General features: G+C 45.1%; 1 protein-coding gene and 2 long non-coding RNA genes across 3 annotated transcripts in view; 1 reads left to right on the top strand and 2 right to left on the bottom strand.

Annotated features, from left to right (window-relative positions):
* LOC310836025 overlaps positions 1 to 19,911 on the bottom strand; it is a 115,961-nt gene that overhangs the window by 42,255 nt on the left and 53,795 nt on the right. The window lies entirely within an intron of this gene.
* LOC310835928 (putative helicase senataxin) overlaps positions 1 to 19,911 on the top strand; it is a 427,391-nt gene that overhangs the window by 405,248 nt on the left and 2,232 nt on the right. The gene's annotated exons all lie outside the window — the stretch shown is intronic.
* Positions 863 to 8,462, bottom strand: LOC310836082. Its single transcript, XR_014559853.1, has 3 exons — positions 8,332 to 8,462; positions 4,849 to 4,936; positions 863 to 2,664 (listed from the first exon to the last, which is right to left on the bottom strand). It is a non-coding gene; the product is annotated as an uncharacterized lncRNA (long non-coding RNA).

Raw genomic sequence — 19,911 nt, 5'->3', positions numbered from 1 at the left:
TCCTCCTGGGGCTTCCCCCCTGGAACCCCCCTCGCTCTGGCCATTGGCGCTCCCTTCTGTGAGTCCTCCGATTCGCTGGAGAGGCTTGTGGAGTAACTCTTTCCACTGTCACTGCCTCCACCCCCCTCGGACTTCTCCTCCTCACTCTCCATTTGCTCCCCCTCCTGTGTCTCTCCTTCTGAACCCCTAATTGGTCATAACAGGTTTGGGACTGGCTTTTGGAAGATGCCTGTTTGTGAATTTGTTTTGTGTGTGTAGATCAGTGCATGCTGACCAATGTGCAGTCTTCGCAGTAAGCCTCTATTCTGATGGCCTGAGTAATCACGACAACCAGTAGATTCTGATCTGCTGCAGCCTTCATCCGCCCTCACAGCCATTGTAGCATACCATTATCATCCGCCTGTTCTGCCGTTGAGGACTTATTGGATCATTCTTTGTCTAGCTCCTTTCCTTTGACCTTACCGCCTTGGGTAAGGTAAAGGTAAAGGTACCCCTGCCCGTACGGGCCAGTCTTGCCAGACTCTGGGGTTGTGCGCCCATCTCACTCAAGAGGCCAGGGGCCAGCGCTGTCCGAAGACACTTCCGGGTCACGTGGCCAGCGTGACATCGCTGCTCTGGCGCGCCAGAGCTGCACACGGAAACGCCGTTTACCTTCCCGCTAGAAAGCGGTCCCTATTTATCTACTTGCACCCGAGGGTGCTTTCGAACTGCTAGGTTGGCAGGCGCTGGGACCGAGCGACGGGAGCGCACCCCGCCACGGGGATTCGAACCGCCGACCTTTCAATCGGCAAGCCCTAGGCGCTGAGGCTTTTACCCACAGCGCCACCCGCGTCCCTACCGCCTTGGGTACAGCACACTAAACAGCTGTAAGGCCACTGAGGTTACTTCACAAGTTGGACACAAGAGAGAGCATGAGGGAAATAGCTGAAGGGAACTCCTCTCTATTAAAAATCATCTCTGAGGCCAACACACATACAATTCAGAAAAAGCAGAACATATTGTGAAAACAATTTGTATTTCATTACTTTCGGCTTTATTTTTCTCATGTACTTTTAAATTTACATTTCAGCTATTACACTGAAGAAGCAGACAGTTGTACCAAAATGTTAATGCTGCTCGAACACTTTGCTGAATAGCATTTTTTGATCTCCTGTTCTATGTGAAGGAAACCAAGAATTAACTGTCAGAGTAGTAGTAATAATAATGATTTGATCTATATACTGGCCTTTATCAAAAGATCTCAGGGCGATGTACATTAGAAACACATTCCAAAACATCAGTGATAATCATAACAACAGTCCTCTCCAGCCTGCAAACTTCTCCAACCAGATGCTGTCCAGATGTTTTGGACTACAACTCCCATCAGCCCCAGTCAGTGAAGGTTTTGCGCTCTCACATCAGTTTCAGCGTCATACAGCTGGCCAGGGCTGATGGGAATTGTAGTCCAAAACATCTGGAAGGCACCAGGTTAGATTACAGTCTCTCCTGCCAAAGCTCATCTTGCCAGACTGCTGGATGTCAATTTGTCGGGGAGGCTGCAATGTGAGGATGCACTTGGCCCATGGCTCCTTGGCTCATAAGTGGCAGCAGATCCAATGCAAAAGGAAATCTTCATCTTTTACACTTGCAGAAATCTGCACAAATCACTTCTATGAAATGCCTGCTATGTTCCCTGTTGCAACATTATGTACACAGTGCCTTCTTTTTAAATTATTATCTATAAATATTTTTATCATGTATACAAAAGAATAAAAATGTGAACTAAGAAATAAGTGGTGTCGCTCTCGCCAAGTTAAATTTTAGGGCCAGAAAGAAAAATGGCAGCAGGAACAACTTCAGCACTCACCCAGGCGTGCTGGCCCAATGAGGGCTGGACATGCTAACCTGAGACACCAGCAAGCCAAACTCTCATGGTGAGCTGTTTGCATGTGACGAGGCACGTGTCAGGACACTCACCCCAGGGGCATGTGATTTAACTGTGGCCACAGCCAGGCCTGTTTCACCTCTAAAAGATAAGTTTCTCTACATGCCGTACAAATATACACTACAGCCAACATTTACAGTGTGTGATTTCTTGAAGTTTACAGCACAGGAAGCAGGCTGCCTAACTCTCCATGATATAGAAAACAATCACTCAAAATGCATTATCTTTCAGGCAGATGACCTTCCAATCCAGGAAAAGGCGCTGGAGCAAAGTACACCAGCAGCCACAATAAAAGGTTCTGAGTATACGGGAGGGACTGTGGGGCTACTGCATTGTCCTCTGTCGCTTGGCATCAAGGGGGGCCTAGATTTCCAGCAATTCATCTGAGGCCTTCACTTTCATTGCTGGATCTTTTGGCCAGCTCTTGGACAGGTTTAGCCTGTGTAGGAAAGAATGGCTTTAGGGAAGAGGAATCCTGAGATACTGGCAAGGGCCATGCCTCACTGTTTCCTGGAGCAGGAGCACCAGCTGAGTATTGCCAGGTATGTCGTCCAGGAGCTCCATGCAACTCAGATGCTGCACTCACCTGTCCTTGTTTGGCTCTGCTGGACTGCCATGGGCTTCAAGATCTTCTTAGCATCACTTGCATAGCAAAGAACATTGTATTTGGCACTGGAGGTCTTGATGATGGCACCTCTTTTCTGAGCATCTTGAATCAAAGCATTCCAATCTTCATTTTCCTACAATGGTTTTTATTTTATTTTAAGAAACAATAAATTATTAGGACAGGAGACTGGGCAGGTGCGGTAGTGACGGTTTATAAACAAGAGTTGGGAAAATTCATGGATTCGAAGTTAATCCTGCTGCCTCAAAGCAGAGGCTGTTGTAGCTTGCTCCCAGTTCTCTTTTCTTTGAAGGCAGGGACAGGAACCTGGTGACCAAATCAGTCCCCTCCCCCCAGCATTCCCAGTCAGCCCACCACCCTTCAACTTGTCAATCCCACCTGCTCCCTCTAAGGAGATTCTTCTAACTTCTGTTGCACTGCAGGAGAGGGCGAGTGTGATTGTGTGGGTCTCTGGCTCCATCTGCTTTTGGAGTATGCCTCTCAACAGCATTCCACAAGGAAAAATGGAGGAGACCTTAGCTTGAAAAAGACTGGCTAAATGAATCTGAAATACTAAAGACCACTAAAAATGGGTGTCAGTAGAAATTAGGACACAGAACTTCCTTTGGATTGCACTCACTGGTAAACAGTGGCTTCTGAACACACAACAGAGAATCCCTCCAATACATTTGTACATAGGCTACAATTATCCTTCCCTCCTCACTGCAGCTATAGAACCACCAGTGACAGAGAAAAAAGTATTGTTTAATGCAAGTCCACTAACAACTCTGCCACTTTACAGGAGCAACAGCAAACCATCATCACCAGGACTTCCAAATGGAGAAATCTGGATTGGAGGCCCTCTAGTGGCCAAGTCATTGCAGTACAAGACTGACAAAAGTGACCATAATAAGACTGAGTGCATACGTATGTGAATGATTGTGATTTCACTCAGAAAAGTGGCAGGATGGGAAAGAGGGTGCTGAAGTCTCCCCCACTCCACTTACTTTTCTCCCGACAGGGCTCACTCCCAGTCCAAGAGCCTGACTGGGAGAAAAGTGTCAGGATAGAGAAGAATCTGATGGGGCAGAAGCAACTGGCATGGTAGAGAACCCGATCCCTTTCTCTGCTTGAAATAAACCCTCCCCACCACACAGTTTGGCATTTTAAAACACTGAGACGAGTGGAGAACTTCTGTGGCCCTCTATATGCTGCTTAACTACATCTCCCACCATCCCTTGACCATTGGCTATGCTGGCTGTGGCTGATGGAAGTTGTACAACATCTGTAGGGCTGTAGGATTCCCAGTCCCTGCCCTTACAGCCTCTCACAAACAACCTTGGTGGATCAGATCAAATGGTCCACCCCCTGAAGTGCCATGCTTGGTCTTGCATGAAAAATAGCAGTGGTGGGGAAGCTGTGTTGTTGGGTTCCAATTCCCACCAGCCCCAGCCAGCATAGCTAAAGGTCAGAAGACGGGAGTTGTAGTCCAGCACCACTGGGAGGCAGCAGAGCTTCCTTAGCTCTGGAATATAGTATTGCCAGTTTAAGCTCAATTGTGGAAAGACCTAAAGTAACCTAATTGTTTTATAATTTATGAAACCTGAGTTTCAGGTTCCTCTGGGCACCCACAAGCGACAGGGCCTTCTCAGTGGTGGCTTCCTCTTTGTGGAATGCCCTCCCTGGGGAGCTATGCCTTTCTCCCTCATCATTGCCTTTCAGGAGGCATTTGAAAACATGTTTGTTTAGCCAGGCACTTTTGGTGGTTGAAGAACACTGTTCCTAGCAATGCTGAGATCACAGGATGAGAGAAAGGTCCCCCCCCCCCCCGATTTTTAATCGTAGCTGTTTTTAGAATGCTTTAACATTTATTCTGTGTGTGGCATGTTTACCACACTGGGCTCATTTGGGCAGAACCTAAATTCCATAAATAAGCAAATGCTGCCCAATATTTTCCCTAACACTGCTGATTCAAAATACATAATTACTTACGACACCTTTTGGCCAGCCTGAGGCTTTACAGATGTTTTGAACTACAACTCCCACTTGCCACAGCCAGCAGAGCCAACGTGTGCCCTCTTTTGCAAGTGTGGGCAGAGGGCCCAATCTATACAGGGTATTGTGCTCAGAAAATCCTGTGGGCACCCCTGAATCCTGTTATGCTCTCCTTCCAAACAACCCTATGAAGTAGGCTTGATTTATAGCTTTTGGAGGTGATATGGGGAGTTTGTGTGTGTGTATAAATCCAGGTGTCTTTGGGCCAAGCCCAGGACACCACCATTAACCCTCCACAAAGGTGTTTATTTCTTCTTCCACGTACCATGAGCGTTTGCAGGTGTCCAAGGATGAAGAGACTGTACTTGGCTCGGGTGATGGTGATATTCAATTGCTGCAGACTCTTCAGAAACCTAGTGTCAGGGAGAGGAAGATGGGAGAAGATTTAAGAACAGAAACCAGCACTTATAGAGAGCCTAAAGAGATCATTAGCAGCCTGTCGTCTGACAGCGAGTCAGAGGCAGGGGGGAGGAGGATAAGCCTGGAACAAGTCATTCTGTACACAGAGGAAGTCAGGGGCGGGGTTTCCGCAGACTTGCATGCTGGGTAAAAAAAAGGGGGGGGGAGCAGGACTTCCGGGTCGGCGCCATCGCCGAATGGCGGACTCCCTCCGAGCTCCGGAGGGAGCCGGCTTGGCAGGGGCTGGGTCCTACCGCACCGGCGATGCGTGGACCCTTAAAAACCACGGCCAGAGGAGGCCGTGGACATGGAGACTCGGCTGGCACCGTTAGCGCTCTCCCGACTCGTGAAGGAGCCTTTTTAAAGGCTACGGATCGGGTGCCGGGGAGAAGCGTGGTGCTTTGAGTTCTCTGCTATCCCTGCCGAGCGCAGCCGCATGCCATCCGGCGGAGAGCGCTGACTTCTTCTATTGAAAATTCGGCTCTAAAGAAGAACCCGTGAGTAATTGGAATATGGACTAAAAAAAAAAAAGGGATAAATTTTTAAAATTCGGAGCGAACGGGGGAGGCGGAAAAAAGGAAGTCAGCCCACCCCTAAATTGTAGAAGAGCCAAAACAAAGGACTGGACAACTAAGATCGAGTGTAACCTTATCTTGCCGAATCAGCAACTTCGCGAGGGAAAATTATAAGATTGAGCTGGAGGAGAAAAGTGGAATTGTTTTTAAAAAAAAGCAATCCCCCCCCCGGAATCCCTGGAGCGATTTGTGAAACTGCCTGGAGAAAAGCGATGGAGGTTTTGACAGCTGTCAAAGAGCTGTCAAAAAGGAAGATTAAAATAGAGATTTTGTTATGAGGACTTTGCCGGTTATATTTGTTATAAATTGAATATAAACTGTTTTAAATATCGGTTAACAAGCTACTTGGACTGGTGGATGTGATTCTGGAAGGGAACTTTGCTACTGTAATCCACCTAGAGGAGCCGAGGGATATTGCATGTGTTTTTGACAGGAAACTTGAACAGTTGAATGGAACTTTTAATCTCCTGGGAAACTGCAGGAATGGAACATTATTTTGTCTACAGAGGTCTACACACTACAGGAAACAATGGAACTATTTGTTGGAAAATGAAAGGAACATGATGCAATGCTTTGCTCCATGAATAACAAGCCTCTACAGAGACACTAGAAACTTTTGGAAAAAGAACATTTCTGTGGGAGAACAGAGAAATAAAAAGGAGGAGAATGATTGACAAGAACAAGGAAATAACAAGAACTGGACAGAACTGGGGGAACATTTGGGATATTCAGGTTTGACAAGCTTATGGATACAAAATTGGAGTTTTTACTCCTGGATATAAAAACCTGGATAGAAGAAATGGGCCCCTTTTTTGATAGACTCCTTCTACGATTGGACATCCGAAATCAAAGACTGGCAAAGAACCTGAGGGACATAGTGTAATGTGGGAACTCCAGGAAGATATTAGAAGTAGAGGGATAGGTGAAACGCAAAGGGGAAAGAGGGGAGGGAAAATTGGAATCCAAAGGCTGTAAAATCACTATTCATATTTATCTTATTTCCATCTGTACTATGTTTGAAAGGGGGAAACTCGTGGAAGGGTATAGATCGATCTTAGGGGATGGGAATTTGGACAAATTGGGTTATTGATGATGAGTGTAATTCGGGGATAAGAACTTGTTGAATTTAATTGCTTATTTGGAAGATTTGGAACACAAGAGGGGGTAGGGAGGGGAAGTCCTAGTTATTGGCAAAAAGTTTATAGATTGGATTTAATTTGTTTTGATTTGTTTTAATTTGGAAAACCTTAATAAAAATTATTATAAAAAAAGGGGGGGAGCAGACGCTGCAACTGTGCCAAAGGGGTCGGACGTTAATTGAAACACTGGAGATGTACTTTTGAACTTTGTCAATAAATCAAATAGATTGGAACTGGCTGTGAGCCCAGAGTTTTATCTATGCTGGCTTGACAGCATAAAGCCTCTGACACCTAGGAATGGGGGAAAACCCTGTATGTAAGGCTGGCTCAGGATGGGCAGCTATGTCCACAGTGCCCTACTAGCTACCACTGTGGGGTTCAACTAAATCCCTGTTTAAATTTCAAAGGCATTAAAAAAGTTTCAGGCATTCCCACCAAGGAGGAATAAATCTTAAAATCAGTCCATGCTCTGCTTTTGCAATTTCAGCTGCTCCCTACCCGCCACCATGTGGCTTCCAAGCGCAGACACCCCCACCACCATAAAAAAACACATGTGGAAAGGAAGTGGGCTGGTGGTGGAAACCAGCTTCATTCCATGTCAGGACCTTCAGCACAACCTGTTGGTGGAGTAATACTATTTGTTGTGATTCAGGTGACTTGAAAAACAGAAATGCATTGTTAGCACAGCAGTGAAATTTTTCTCCTTCTAACCAACTTTTAAATAAAATAATAAAAAGAAGTCCAACCCTGCTTGCCTGATTTCAGCCCCTTGTGAGTTATTCCTGACCTGCTCTCGACTCCCACCTTGAAACTTGAACAGCAGTTCTTCTGGGGCGCATCTAAAAGCACTGGACCCATCGAAGCCAGGAGCCCTCTGATAGGGGCTCTCCATTTTGTGACCCATCTGAAGCTACAGAAGAGGAGAGGCAAGAGGGTGTCTGCACTCTGCCCTCCATTCTGCCCCAAAGCCTAATGCTTCCTTCTGGCCTTGCCAACCCCTCAACTTCCCTGCACCTCCCAGATATATAGTTCAGTTGTAAGCTGACAAAGTGCCCCTCACCTTCAACACACACTGCACCTCCACTTACAATATGAACTTCTGGCTTCAAGATCTGGCTTTTATTGTGTGCTACCCTAGACTGCCATTAGGTTCCTTCCAGGCAGTTTGACAGAAGGGCACATACACACAGTTTTTGGGTTGTGGGACAGGCAGGCACTTTCACATCCTGCTATTTTCCCCTGGAAGAGCCAGAAGAGTTGCTACCACTGGTTAGAGGCCCCCTCTTCTCCCCCCCCCCAGCTAGACACAGTGGAAGCCCCCTCCCAGATTCGCCAACATAAGGAATTGTGAATTCATTGGGATAAGGGAGGTGAAATGAGGAAGCTAACACAGCCTTGGCCCTGCCAGAGTGCCACACTTTGGGAACTCCTCTCATAAGATCCCTTATGGGCATCACAGGTGGTCAAGAGTGGAGTACAAGACCACCATAGGGGCTCCAACACCCCTTGTTCCAACCTTGAATTGTGGACAGTGGCCCACATACTTGACCACCCCAAGGATCACATCTTAAGTGTCAGAATTGCCAAGTTGAGGCACCTCAGTTGTCACCTCGCACTATGACAGCAAAGTCTTACCCAACTGATCCTTGCATGCTGTTCACTCGAACACAGGACACAATGATACAGTCCTTCTCACGGCCCTGGAACCCATCCACGAGGTCAACTTCCCCGACTCTGTAGAGACAAGGAATGTCGTATGGTGCCATCCTAAATACACTTCTCTCTTTACCACTGTCAGAGAAGAGTTAGAAGTTTCCAGTTTCTCAGAGGGAGAAAGCATTCCCCAAGGGGGGAGGGAGAGCAGTGAATCTAAGAGAAGGGAGCAAGAGGAACAACAGGGAGGGACCAGCTGTTCACAGGAAAGGCCAGGGTTCAGCTCTAGCTCAGATTGGGAGGAGGCGAGATACAGGCCAGCTCTAGCCAGGAGGGTAGGAAAAAGAGCGGGAAAGCGAAGGGAAGGGCGCCTTCGCCATTTTGAGGGTGGCTGGTCACGGAGAAGCAGAGCTCAGAAGGGATCTGAAAGAAGTGACTCTGAGGAATGATATTTAAGAACCGTTTATAAGATTGTTTTGTTAATAATCAATAAAAAGTTATAAAAGAACAAGAAGCGTTTGTGTGGTGATCTGAAGAGGACAACGACCAGGCCTGACAACCACCACCACTCATCCCCAAAAGAGAGGTGAAACTGATTGAGAAGGAAACAAACCACACTTTTATGAAGTTAAAGAAAACTCCACACTTCTTGTCTGAAATAGAAAACTATGTAAACAGTGAGAGGGCAAGCGAGGGAGCACATGGTAGATTGGAGAGATTACTTGAGTCAGTAGGTGGGCTGTTGCGCCTCACTTTTCTCATGTGTAAAATGGGAATATAACCTGTATTTTACACACTGCTGTTGCAAGAACAAATGAGATGGGGGGGTTGTGGGAATGTTAAGGATAGTAGGAAAGGATATATTGAATAAGTATTATCCTTCCTTCACTCATGCTAGTAAGTGATGTAGCAGAGCAGATTCCCCTCAATATACCTGGAAGCTAGCTTGCGGATTCGTTTGAAATATAAATTTTATTTATATCCCGCCCTCCCCAGCCGAAGCCGGGCTCAGGGCGGCTAACAACAATAAAATAATGCAACATTCTAAAATCATTTCATTCTAAAATTAATTCAAATCAAATTGATGGCAACCATTGGGCTAGGGTTCTGTGAGGATTGCCAAAGGAGGGAGTCAGGCTGTGCCCTGGCCAAAGGCCTGGTGGAACAGCTCTGTCTTGCAGGCCCTGCGGAAAGATGTCAAGTCCCGCAGGGCCCTAGTCTCTTGTGACAGAGCGTTCCACCAGATCGGAGCCACAGCTGAAAAAGCCCTGGCTCTAGTTGAGGCCAGCCTAACCTCTATGTGGCCCGGGACCTCCAATATGTTTTTGTTTGAAGACCGTAAGTTCCTCTGTGGGACATACCAGGAGAGGCGGTCCTGTAGGTATGAGGGTCCTAGGCCGTATAGGGCTTTAAAGGTTAAAGCCAGCACCTTAAACCTGATCCTGTACTCCACCGGGAGCCAGTGCAGCTGGTATAGCACCGGGTGAATGTGATCTTGCAGTGAGGACCCCGTAAGGAGTCTCGTCGCGGCATTCTGCACCCACTGGAGTTTCTGGGTCAGTCTCAAGGGCAGCCCCACGTAGAGTGAGTTACAATAATCCAGTCTGGAGGTGACCGTCGCGTGGATCACAGTGGCTAGGTCAGGGCGAGAGAGGTAAGGAGCCAACTGCTTAGCTTGGCGGAGATGAAAAAATGCCGCCTTTGTTATAGCTGCAATCTGCGCCTTCATGGAAAGGGAGGTATCAAAGATTACACCCAAACTCTTAATGGACAGTGCTGGCACTAATTGCGCCCCCGTAAGAGATGGGAGTTGCCCCCCCAATCCCATATCGTCCCGAATCAGGCAAAGGACCTCTGTCTTCGAAAGATTTAACTTCAACCGACTCCCACATAACCATCCAGCCACAGCTTCCAGACATCTGGTCAGTGTGTCTGGGCCCGAGTCAGGATGGCCATCCATCAACAGATAGAGTTGGGTGTCATCAGCATACTGATGGCAGCCCAGCCCAAAACTCTGGACAAGCTGGGCGAGGGGGCGCATAAAGATGTTGAAAAGCATCAGGGAAAGTATCGCACCCTGAGGCACTCCACACAGCAAGGAGTGGCGCGATGACAATTCCCCCCAAGGGCCACCTTCTGTCCCCGACCAGAGAGAAACGAGCGCAGCCACTGAAGGACTGTGCCCTGGATCCCCACGTCAGCAAGGCGGTGGTCCAGGAGTTCGTGATCGACCATGTCGAAGGCTGCTGACAGGTCTAGAAGAATCAGCAGCCCCGACCCGCCTCGATCCAGCTGCCTGCGGAGATCATCTGTTAGGGCGACCAGAGCTGTCTCGGTCCCATGACCAGCGCGGAAGCCGGACTGGAATGGATCCAAAGCCGATGTTTCATCCAGAAACCCACCAAGCTGTTCAGCAACTGCTCTCTCAATCACCTTACCCAGGAATGGAAGATTCGAAACCGGGCGGTAATTGGATAGAGCTTAGGGATCTAATGATGTTTTCTTTAAAAGCGGACGCACCACTGCCTCCTTCAGTTCCCCTGGGAATGTCCTGGTGCCAAGGGACAAATTGATGATACCCCCCCAGGGGGGCCCGCACCTCGTCTGGACACGCTCTAATCAGCCAAGATGGGCACGGGTCAAGAGGACAGGTGGTGGGCTTTCCAGCTCGGAGGAGTCTGTCCACATTGGCTGGGGATATCCGGTCAAAGTGGTCCAATACTGGACCCGAGGACAGTCGAGGGGCCTCCAGTTCCGTTATTGTATCCAAATTGGGAAGGAGGTCACAGTGGAGCAACAGGACCTTCTCCGCAAAAAAGCTTGCAAATGCCTCACAGCTGTGTGTCAAATTGTTGTTTAAATTTGGCTGTCCCTCGAGGGACGTTAAAGACCTAATTATACTAAATAATTGCGCCGGGCGAGAGCTAGTGGATGCAACGGAGGCCGAGAAGTAAGACTTCTTAGCGGCCTTCACAGCCATCTCGTAGGTTTTCATAAAAACCCTATAAGATGTTCTTGAGGCTCCGTCGAGGGCACCCTGCCATACTCGCTCTAGCCGTCTGAGGTCCCGCTTCATTTTCCGGAGCTCCTCAGTAAACCAGGGAGCCTGGTTTCTGCGGGGTCGCATTAGATTATTATGGGCACCACTCTGGGCAGCTCCCAACAGATTAAAAACAGAATAAAACATCAAACATTAAAAACTTCCCTAAACAGGGCTGTCTTCAAATGTCTTCTAAAAGTCAGATAGTTGTTTATTTCCTTGACATCTGATGGGAGGGCATTCCACAGGGCAGGTGCCACCACTGAGAAGGCCCTCTGCCTGGTTCCCTGTAACCTCACATCTTGCAGTGAGGGAACCAGCAGAAGGCCCTCGGAGCTGGACCTCAGTGTCCGGGCAGAACGATGGGGGAGGAGACGCTCCTTCAGATATACTGGACCGAGGCCGTTTAGGGCTTTAAAGGTCAACACCAACACTTTGAATTGTGATTGGAAACATACTGGGAGCCAATGTAGGTCTTTCAAGACTGGTGTTATATGTCCAAAAAATGGACTTCCGGGTTAGCGCGATCGACTAATGGCGGATTCCCTCTGAGCTCCGGAGGGAATCGGCTCCGCAGGATCAGGTCTTGCCGCTGCGGCGACACAGGGACCCTCAAAAATCACAGGCGGTGAAGCCTGTGAGCGTGGTGACTCGGCGGGCACCATTTGCGCCCCCCGAGCTGCGAAGGAGCCTTTTTAAAGGCTCCGGAACGGAGACGGGGTGAGCGGCGCGGTGCTGTGAGTCGACTGCTTCTCCTGCAGAGTGAAGCCGCACTGCCGTTGTCGGAGAGCGCTGACTTCTTCTTGTGAGCAATTGGACTTTAAAGTAACAACCCGTGAGTAGTACGGAAATTGGAATTTTAAAAATATTTTATGAATTAGGCATGAGCGGGAAAGGCTTAAATAGGAAGTCAGCCCCCCCCCCCCTTGTAAATAATTTAAAGCAAAGGACCTGCTAACTAAGGTCGAGAGAATTCTTTTTTTTCTTCCATTTTTGGTAAAAGACTTTAATTTCACGGTTTGGCAGTATAAGAAATCTTACTGGAGGATAAAGAACTAATTTTGGGAGCTGAAGTGTCACCCCCCCCCCCTGGACCCGGGAGTGCTCCGCGAGAGAGCCTGTTGATGAGGTACTGAAGAGCTTGACAGCTGTCAAACTAGCTGTCAAGACGGAAAAAGAGAACTTTGTTTTTGTTGCTTCTGCTGGTTATTTTTGTTACAATTTGTTGAAAATAAGGAAGAGCTGATACAAACTAACTGGACTTTTGGATTTGAATTGAAAGGAATATCAAGGAACCAAAATCCCTCTAGAGGGGGTTTTGGGACATTACAAGAATGGCTGGAGGAGGGAAAATCCAGGCTGAGCTGGACAGAGCATTTGTTCTCTTGGGAAAGTTACAAGGCCAAATTGATGTTTTGGCTACAAATGTTACAACTCTGGATTTAACAGTAAATAACACCACTGAATTTGATAAGGATTTGAATCAGGAAGCCTATGCAACTGGTCAAACAGAGAAACTTGAGAGCTTTGAGAATTTGGAGAAGGAGACATATGTTGTCTCTGAAGAAAAGGAAGGAGGAGCTGTAATTTTGCAGATGTCAAAGGAGAGCTTGAGGCCTGACATGAGGGCAACAAAGGAAAATAAAAACTTGATGTGGAAAGTCTGGCCTGAATTGGAGATTGAGAAATGGAGATATCTTCTTATGTGGAGATCTGAAGACCTAAGGATTACAAATTTGATTAAGGTGGAAGTTGGAGCTTTGGGGATTTTTGGACTTGAAAGGAGTTAGAAACAAGATTTGGAATACCCCATAGGCTCCACTTTGAAGTATGGAGGTCTGGCTGGAAGAAATATGGATCCTGTTGGGCCGGAGCTTCTCCGAGATTTGGTGTTCAATATTAAGGACTATCAAAAAGACCGGCAGAGAGGAATTGAGAGAGAATCAAGAGCCTCGGATGTGAGATCTCCAGGCTGATAGTAGATCAAGACTGATGGACATTTATTGGGGGCTGAAACCGGGAAAGGGGGGGGTGGAGTTTGGGAATCCAAAGGGTACATAATTACAATTTATTCTGTTCTTATTTTGCTTGTTATTGGTATGAAAACTGGGAAATTCGTGGAAGGGAATTTTGGTCGATCTTAGAAAAAATGTTCTAAGAATGAGTATTGATGTATAAGTATTGATGTTTAAGTTTGGATAAGGTAAAATTGGTTTTTAAAATGAATTAAATTAAATGAAAATAAGGTTAGCAAAAATAAATTGAGGAAATGGATGAAAGAGAAAAAGTAAAATAATAATATGTTAAAATAAATTATTAAGTTAAAGTTGAGAAATAAGTAATAAGGATTTGCTGAGCTAATAATTTGAATTGGAATACAAGAAGGGGAGGTGTGAGGAGGTCTGAGAAATAAGTTAAAAGAAAACAAGTAATTGAAATTTTATGTGTTTTTAATTGTTTTTTAAGTTTTGTATTTTTTGTATATTTTTGTTTTTGTTTTATTATAGAAAATGCTAATAAATATTCATTATATATATGTGTGTGTGTGTGTGTGTGTGTGTGTGTCCCCCCAAAAAATTCTCTCCCTGGAGTTATAGAAAAGATTCAAAATTTGGGGAAATGGCAGGATTTAAAGTAAATAGGAATAAAACTAAATTATTAGTCAAAAGTTTGAAGGAAGAAGAGAAAAAAGAGTTGGAGCAAAATATCGAGATAGAGGTCCATAAAAAGGTTAACATCAAGATATGGTTAACATCAAGAAACATAAATATTTACAAAGATAATTATGAAAAAGTGTGGCTCGAGATAAAAAGAAATTTAGAATTATGGAGCAGAATGAACCTCTCCCTGCTAGGAAAAATAGTAGCGGTAAAAATGAATGTTTTGCCAAAAATGCTATTTCTGTTCCAGTCAGTCCCAGTAATGGTAAAAGATGATTGCCTTAAAAAATGGCAGAAGGAAATTTCAAAGTTTATCGGGGGGGGGGGGGGGGCAAAGGCCAAGGATAAAGTATAAGTTACTTACAGATACAAAAGAAAGAGGCGGTTTGGCCTGCCCTCCCATACCTTAAATTGTATTATGAGGCTGCATGTTTGGTATGGATTAGGGACTGGATAAAGCTGGAAAAGCAAGAAGCATTGGATTTGGAAGGTCATGATAATAGATTCGGATGGCATGCATATCTATGGTATGGGAAAGGAAAAGTACATAAAGGATTTTATAATCATATAATTAGGAAATCATTAATGAGGGTTTGGGAGAGATATAAAGATTTAATAGAACAGAAGACACCTTGGTGGCTCTCAGCACTTGAAGCTTTGCTGCTCAAGCCACTTGGTAAAAAAGGAAAATGGCTTACATACAGTGATTTACTAAAGGACCGAGAAGGAAAATGGAAGCTAAAAGAGTATGAGGAAATAGAAGATCATTTTCAGAGTTGGTTACATTACAGGCAATTACACAAGATATACAAAGAAGACAACAAGAAAGGATTTAGTTATACTACTTCTAGATTTCAAAAGGAAGGAAAAGTGAAGTTGCTGAACGGTGCATATAGTATTCTGCTAGAATGGGAAACAAAAGATGAGGTGAAATCGGTCATGATCAAATGGGCACAAGATATAGGACATAATATACAATTTGAAGATTGGGTTAAATTGTGGAGAATAGATTTAAAATTTACAGACTGTTCTCTTTTGAAAGAAAATTATATGAAAGTGGTGTATAGATGGTATATAACACCAGTACAGATTGCAGGAATGTATAAAACTGGAAGTTTTATATGCTGGAATGTGTAAAGAATGTATGCTGGAAGTGTAAAGAAATAGAAGAAGAAGAAGAGTTTGGATTTGATATCCCGCCTTTCACTCCCTTTAAGGAGTCTCAAAGCGGCCAACAATCTCCTTTCCCTTCCTCCCCCACAACACTCTGTGAGGTGAGTGGGGCTGAGAGACTTCAGAGAAGTGTGACTGGCCCAAGGTCACCCAGCAGCTGCAGGTGGAGGAGCAGGGAAGCGAACCCGGTTCACCAGATTACGAGACTACCGCTCTTAACCACTACACCACACTGGCTCTTTTTACCAAATGCGGTGGAAATGTAGAGAAATTAAAAATTTTGGGGAAATGATATATAATGAGTTGAAGAAAATGTTTAAATTAACATTTGTAAAAAAACCAGAAGGATTGTAGGGAAAGAACTGCCAAGGAAAAGAAATGACTTATTTATGTATGTGACAACAGCGGCAAGAGTCTTGATTGCACAAGGATGGAAGAATGAGGAAATCCTGACAAAAGAACAGTGGCAAGAGAAACTGGTGAACTATGCAGAACTGGCGAAATTGACATGCAAACTACGAGACAAGGACAACTGTGACTTCAAAGAAGAATGGGAACCTTTTACAAATTACCTAAAAAAACAACAAGATGAATTGGACTCCCTGGCAGGTTTTGAATAAACATACACAAATTTATTGAGGGATAACATAGAAGATAGATAATATAAGGATGTATACAGTTTTATAATATGCGAAAGTTAACACTAGATGAGAAATCAGAGAGGAGCTGAGGGAAGTCGTAGGGGGGAGGGAGGGTTTGTTGGGGAGGTGGGAGGGAAAAAATGGGGGGGGATAAGGAATATGATTTGTTTTGATAATTTGCTATGTTGAAATTGTTAATAAAAAAAATCGAAAAAAAGAAAGAAAAAAAGACTGGTGTTATATGCTCCTGGTGGCCACTCCCAGTCACCAGTCTAGCTGCCGCATTCTGGATTAATTGCAGTTTCCGGGTCACCTTCAAAGGTAGCCCAATGTAGAGCGCATTGCAATGGTTCAAGCGGGAGATAACTAGAGCATGCACCACTCTGGCGAGACAGTCCGTGGGCAGGTAGGGTCTCAGCCTGCGTACCAAGTGAAGCTGGTAGACAGCCGCCCTGGACACAGAATTGACCTGCGCCTCCATGGACAGCTGTGAGTTCAAAATGACTCCCAGGCTGTGGATCTGGTCCTTCAGGGGCACAGTTGCCCCATTCAGAACCAGGGAGTCCTCCACACCCACCTGCCCCCTGTCCCCCCAAAACAGTACTTCTGTCTTGTCAGGATTCAGCCTCAATCTGTTAGCCGCCACCCATCCTGCAACCACCTCCAGACACTCACACAAGACCTTCACTGCCTTCACTGGTTCTGATTTGGAAGAGAGGTAGAGCTGGGTAACATTCGCATACTGATGAACACATAGCCCAAACCCCCTGATGATCTCTCCCAGAGGCTTTAGATAGATGTTAGAAAACATGGGGGAGAGGACGGAACCCTGAGGCACCTCACAAGTGAGAGCCCAGGGGTCCAAACATCCATCCCCTAACTCCACTTTCTGAACACGGCCCAGGAGGAAGGAGAGGAATCACTGTATGACAGTGCCCCCAGCTCCCACCCCCTCTTGACGGTCCAGAAGGATGTTATGGTCGATGGTATCAAACGCCGCTGAGAGATCCAGCAGAACTAGGAAACAGCTTTCACCTCTGTCCCTAGCCCGCCGGAGATCATCAACCAGCACGACCAAGGCAGTTTCAGTCCCATGATGAAGCCTGAATCGCAAATGGAAGGGATCCAAATGGTCCGCATCCTCCAGGCACGCCTGGAGTTGTTCCGCAACCTGTTGGAAAACGCCCTGGGGAGGCTCCTTCAGATGGCAACTGAATGATGATCTGTTGAAAAGTTCATTAATTGTTAATAAGGCCCAAAAACCCCTAAAGGATTATTTTGAACTTAATATGAATCAAGGAACGGAAATAAGGGTTATTCGGGAGGCCAGCAAAGTGGTAATGAGAGGGTTTCTGATACAACAAAACACAATTAGGAGAAAGTCACAGAATGAGACAAAAGATAAAATTATGGAACAACTAAACGATAAAGAGAAGAAGCTTAGAGGAAACCCAAAGAATTTGCAGATCCAAAAAGAAATTAAAGCCCTACAGGTTCAATATTCACAGTTAGTAAATCAAGAAATTTAAAGGAAGATAAGAAGGATGAGACAAAGAAATTTTGAATCTGCAAATAAATGTGGGAAATTATTAGCCTGGCAACTAAAGAAGAGACAAAAACAAAGTACTATTACAAACATTGATGCAGAAGGAAAATCTGTAGAGAACCCTGCAGACATTAGAAAATGCTTTTACAAATATTATAAACAACTGTATAAAAAGGATAAAGAAGATATAGGGGAAATCGAGCAATTTATAAAGACTAATGGGTTGCAACAGATTCCGGAGGATAAAAAGAATCTACTAAAAGGTTTAATTACAAACCAGGAAGTGGAATAGGCAATAAATTCAATGCAACTTGGCAAGACACCAGGACCTGATGGTCTATCAGCGAAATATTATAAGACATTGAAAGACTGGCTCATTCAACCTCTGGTAGAAGTATCTAATTCGATTTTGGGAGGGGGCAAAGCACCTGAAACCTGGAAGCAAGCTTATATTACTCTGATTCCTAAACAGGGTCAAGATAGATCCAATGTTAAAAACTACAGACCAATCTCCCTACTCAATGTGGATTATAAAATTTTTGCAAACATACTGGCCAACAGGCTAAAGAAGGTTTTATCTGAGTATATTCATAAAGACCAGGCAGGATTTCTGCCTGGAAGACATATGAAAGACAACATTAGAAATGTTGTAGATATTTTGGAAAAGTTAGAAGCAAGAAAGAGTTATAAAGCAATGTTAATGTTTATTGATGCACAGAAAGCCTTTGACAATGTTTCTTGGAGTTTTATGTTACATAATTTAGAGAGTATGGGGATAGGTCATGATTTTTTGAATGGTATTAAAGCGATCTATCTAGAACAAAAAGCCAAAATTATTGTAAATAATGTTGTTTCAGAGAAAATTAGAATTGAGAAAGGAACCAGGCAAGGGTGCCCACTTTCCCCTCTGCTGCTTATTTCAGTCCTGGAGGTCTATGATTAGAAAAGATGAACAAGTCAAAGGTATTACAGTAGGTTCGAAACAATATAAATTAAAAGCCTTTGCTGATGATCTAGTTCTGACATTACAAGATCCAGATTCCAGTGCAGTCAAAGCACTGGAGCTGATACAAGAGTTTGGTCAGGTAGCAGGATTTAAATTAAACAAGAGCAAGACTAGTCATTGAGAAAAATCTGGATAATGAAGAAAGGAAACTATTACAAGAAAAAACGGGCCTAGATTTTGTGAAAAAAGTTAAATATTTGGGCGTGAACCTGTCTGGGAAAAATCTGAACTTGTACAAAGATAATTATGAGAAATTATGGAATGAAATTAAGAGAGATTAGGAGATATGGTCAAATTTAAAATTGTCATTAATGGGCCGGATTTCTGTGATTAAGATGAATGTGCTGCCAAAGATGCTCTTCCTGTTTCAAGCCCTCCCAATTATAGATAATGCAAAATGCTTTAAAGAATGGCAAAAAGCACTCTCTAGATTTATCTGGCAGGGGAGGAAACCCAGAATTAAATATAAATTAGTTACGGATTCTAAAGAAAGAGGGGGATTTTCCCCGCCAGATTTAAAAATCTATTTTGAAGCTGCTGCACTTTGCTGGATTAAAGAATGGATGCAACTAGAAGACACAGATCTATTATAGAATCACAGAATCATAGAGTTGGAAGAGACCACAAGGGCCATCGAGTCCAACCCCCTGCCAAGCAGGAAACACCATCAGAGCACTCCTGACATATGGTTGTCAAGCCTCTGCTTAAAGACCTCCAAAGAAGGAGACTCCACCACACTCCTTGGCAGCAAATTCTGTTACCAAAAAGGACCAATGCGGCAGCAAGCAAAAGCTGTAGCAGCTTCGTCAGCTGCTGGTGGCTGGAAAGCCAGACAGGATGTTTGTGACTGTTGCCATGGGAAGAAAGGGGCAGTCCATTCTGTACTGAGCACCGGATGTTAGCTCAGTGTGTGTCATGTGACCCGTACTGGAAGTACATGGGTGGAGCTTATTCTCACTGCTGTTGAGTGCAGACATGTTTCTCTGTACTGCTGTAAGAGACAGAAATAAAAGAATGTAAATAGATTTCTGTCTGCTTCTTTCCCCTCCCTGGGGATACCAAGGGGAGAGGGAAGGAATGGTGTGTTCTTCTCACATCTGGGAAGGATTGCCGATAAGAGACCTCGCCAGTTTTCCTGCCGGGAGTTGCAGGGGGAGGTCTACAAGGAATTCAGCCGGTGCCTACGGGATGGCACATTCCTCTGACCGAGGCAGAATTCCAACAATGGTAGCAGAGCTGCTGGTTTTCGTCCCTCCGTCGAACTCTGCAATGAGAGGTTGATCCTCTGCCCTACAGAAAGAAGATAACGTCTGCCTACAGTCAGAAGCTGAACAGACGAAGAGACAGCCAAGCCACGGAGCCCCAAGGTATGAGAATTTCGGGCTAGAAGTGTGAATGCAGATTGAGTTATTCTCTGGTTCACGGGAGCAGCGTTTGGGAAAAACAGCTCCGAGAGCGAAGGCTTGCATTCCAGAGATTCTTGTAGTTTCCTGTAC

Source organism: Podarcis gaigeae, assembly GCF_964106915.1.
Source record: "Podarcis gaigeae genome assembly, chromosome: W".
In the NCBI taxonomy this organism is placed as follows: domain Eukaryota; kingdom Metazoa; phylum Chordata; class Lepidosauria; order Squamata; family Lacertidae; genus Podarcis; species Podarcis gaigeae.
Note: the sequence above shows the minus strand (reverse complement) of the source record. Positions and strands in the feature narration are given on the sequence as shown.